This window comes from Pseudomyrmex gracilis, unplaced genomic scaffold, assembly GCF_002006095.1.
Source record: "Pseudomyrmex gracilis isolate BER0280 unplaced genomic scaffold, ASM200609v1 scaffold_198, whole genome shotgun sequence".
Classification (NCBI taxonomy): Eukaryota; Metazoa; Arthropoda; class Insecta; order Hymenoptera; family Formicidae; genus Pseudomyrmex; species Pseudomyrmex gracilis.
Genome location: NW_018020782.1, coordinates 279,554 through 282,880, shown reverse-complemented (window position 1 = coordinate 282,880; position 3,327 = coordinate 279,554).

Below are 3,327 nucleotides of genomic sequence, written 5' to 3'. Positions count from 1 at the left end.
ATGCAACGCGACTTATATATATATATATATATATAATACTGGTGACACTGGCAAGGACCACGTGACGACCTATTAGTTATTGGCCCAAACTCAGAGTGCGCTGTTCAATGTCGTCTACGGTCAGATCTCCCGACTAGCAGTCCATATTTATATAGTCGAAGTGTTGATCATAATATGCGTGCGTAAAGGCCGGGCAATCGCGGGCGTTCGCGGGCGCCCGTGCCCATTTTCAGCGTTTTTTGCCGACCCCTGTTATATACAATACGTCTATATACTGTGACGTGACACCTTTTCGGTGTCCGTCACAGGGTAATTAATACGGCCGCACGGAGGGCGGNAGGCCCGCGTCTCTCCTTACTTAGAGAGAGCGACCTATCTTATATTGCGTGGCGTCTCGAAGGACGCCGGTTTTCTAATATCGAGGCAGCTGCCGAGCGAAACGCGCGCTGATCACGCGCCCGCGATTACGATCTTTTGTGTTGTATTTTTTTATTCATTTCTGTAAAGCGAGCCGCGGTGCGGCTAATTGTTTTGTGTGTGTGTCGTCCCGTCAGTTACAGCGATCCGAGGGAGAAGAGCTAATTAGCAATCAGTCTCACGGGAAGAAGAGAGAAGAAACAGAGCGAACAGTCAAGAGACAGGAGCGTACGAGTCGAGCGGTCAAGGGGCGAGGAATGACCGGTTGTCTCGGAGAGGGCGGTCGGAAAAGGCGCCATCCTGACACTTACGACGTTGTCGGGATCCGATGAGCGTGTACGACCCGCCGACCCGAGATGGAGGATACGCCTTAGAAAGCTGCGGAATCTTCCACAGGAATCGGGCGGTAAGGGCCCGACGCGGCTCTACAGTCGCCCTTGGAAGGACAGCGCGGATCTACGCGAGTGGCGATCGATCACCGCGCCACGCGACGCGCCACCTGATTGGCTGATTAGCGTACGCAGGGGATCTAGCGGAACGCGGAAGCCGAACGCCGCAAGACTCGAGAGACACTGTTGTGCGAACCAGCAAAGAGAGCGTGGGCTGCCGGAGAACCTCCGAAAATAGTGCGTGCCAGAGACATTCTCCAACGAAAAGTCGTAGTGAGTACTCTTTGTAAGAAGCACTCAAGATGAGCATCAAAAAGACCGGCCCAGTGGTCTCGCGGCCTGAGTGCAGGGGCTGCGAACCTGGAGGTCCCGAGTTCGAATCCGCTCACCACCTAAGGATTTTTTCCGGGCCGGTCTCTTTCAACCGAGTTTATCGGTTGATTGGCGAACTGAATCGGGCCTCCAATAATTAATTCGGGTGTAATCCCGAATTAATTTCCCTCCCACAAGGCGATTGTAGTCATACCATCTTGAGCACGAGCCCGACACAGATGGGCACGCCCCCTGTGAAAGACGGCCGTGTATCGCGTGGTAGTAAGTAAAAACTGCACATCCCCCCCCCACATTCGTTCTGAGAATGTATATCAGTAGACTGGCGTTTGCTCCTCTCTCGCAGGGGCGTGAGCCATAGAAGCAAAGAAGAAGAAGAATGAGCATCAAAAACATTGACACCAAAGCATTGACACGTGCACCACTGAAAGCCAGGATTCTGAGAGTGGAGTCGCCCTCTAGAATTTGGATCCACCTCATCAACGGAAAGAAGAGCTTTAAGGAGATGTTGGAGAAACTCGACTGGTGGATGAAGCACCGTCGAGGGCCACTAATCATGTGGCCAAACTGCGTATATGTCGGTGCGTTGGTTGCCGTACAAACAACTAAGAGGTGGCAGCGAAGTGAAATAACTCACGTGATCCACGACGACGATGTGAGGATTGCCTAAAGAGATTGGGGGACCCGAATAACCAAGAAGGTGAGAACTGTGTTCCGGCTGCCGGAACAATTCGCCACGGAGAATCGCACGTGGGAGGCCATACCATACAGTTTAACCAACATTTTGCCGTTTGGCGGAGGTCAGAAGTGGCGCAGTGATGACATACACTTGGTAAAATTCCTGAGCGAGGACCACCGAGCCACTATAAAGATCCAAAGATCCACGGAGGATGGAATAGGAGCGTACGTAGATCTCGGTCATCTGGGGGAATGGACACAGTGCGAACCCGCGAAAATTGCTAGAAGACCTCGACTGTGAATACTTTTGGCCTGCAGTCAATACCGAAGCCCGACCGGGACTACAAGATATAAAATATTAATATTATACTTATTGTATCTTATAATACTCAATATAATGCTTCATATAATACGTAATATAATATATATATACATATCATTTTTTTACTAACTCCAATTATATACACTATTACTAACATTAATACTATTATATAAAAGTAAGATAATAAATTAGTAAAACGTGCATTAGTACCTAAGCCATAGTTAGTAAGTTTGTACCATGGTGCGGAACAATAAAAACTTTTCTTTATAAAATTTAACTCACCATGTTCCTTTCCCTTACCTTCTAGCATAAAATAAGTAATAAGTTAGTTGTAAGAAAAAAAAGAAGAAAAAAAGGAGAGAGAAAAGGGAACTAAGTTAAAAAATATATATATTATAGAAGCAATAGAAATAAAAATGTACTCTAAAAAAAAAATAATAATATTAATAATAATAATATGAATAATAATATTAATATACAACACACATAAATAGACAGCTACACATGTGTGTCCATGTATGAGTGTGTATATATACTGCGACGGGCCCTTCGCTACAAGATTTTCTAGCGATGGTGCCGTCTAACTTCGGCACGTTCTTGGCAGCGAAAATCAAAAGAAAAAGAATTACTTACCGAATCTCAATAGTCGGGCGCCAGGCGTGACTTCACACCGTTCTCAACAGAACTCGAGTTGCAATAATTACTTCTTTTTTTCAAGGACGTGACGGCACTCTTTCAGCAGCTCAGTTTTTCGAATAATTACACGGAGAAGCGTGGGCTCAGGAGGAAGTGTTTGAAATAAAAGCGGAGAAACTTGCTCATTTGGTGTTAAATGACAATATAATTTAATAATATGTACAGTGCGGAGCACCATATCGTGCGCCATGAGGAGAAGTAGTTCTCCTCCGGCTGCCTCCTACTAGCACGCGCCAGCGGCCCGAAATTTAATCTATATGTACCGGCACGGTTACCGATGATACATACCGACGCGGTTACCAATAATACCGACAGCCATATGTTACCATAAAATTAACGCGAACATTGAAAAGAGTAACTGCATTGAAAGTGACTTTAATAATTTATATCATATTTATTTATTTAATTATTAGCTTTTACGTGATATAAGAAACTTACTTACGGTATGTGTAAAAAAGTAAAATATATTTAATTAAGAAAGTAAAAAACTATGAC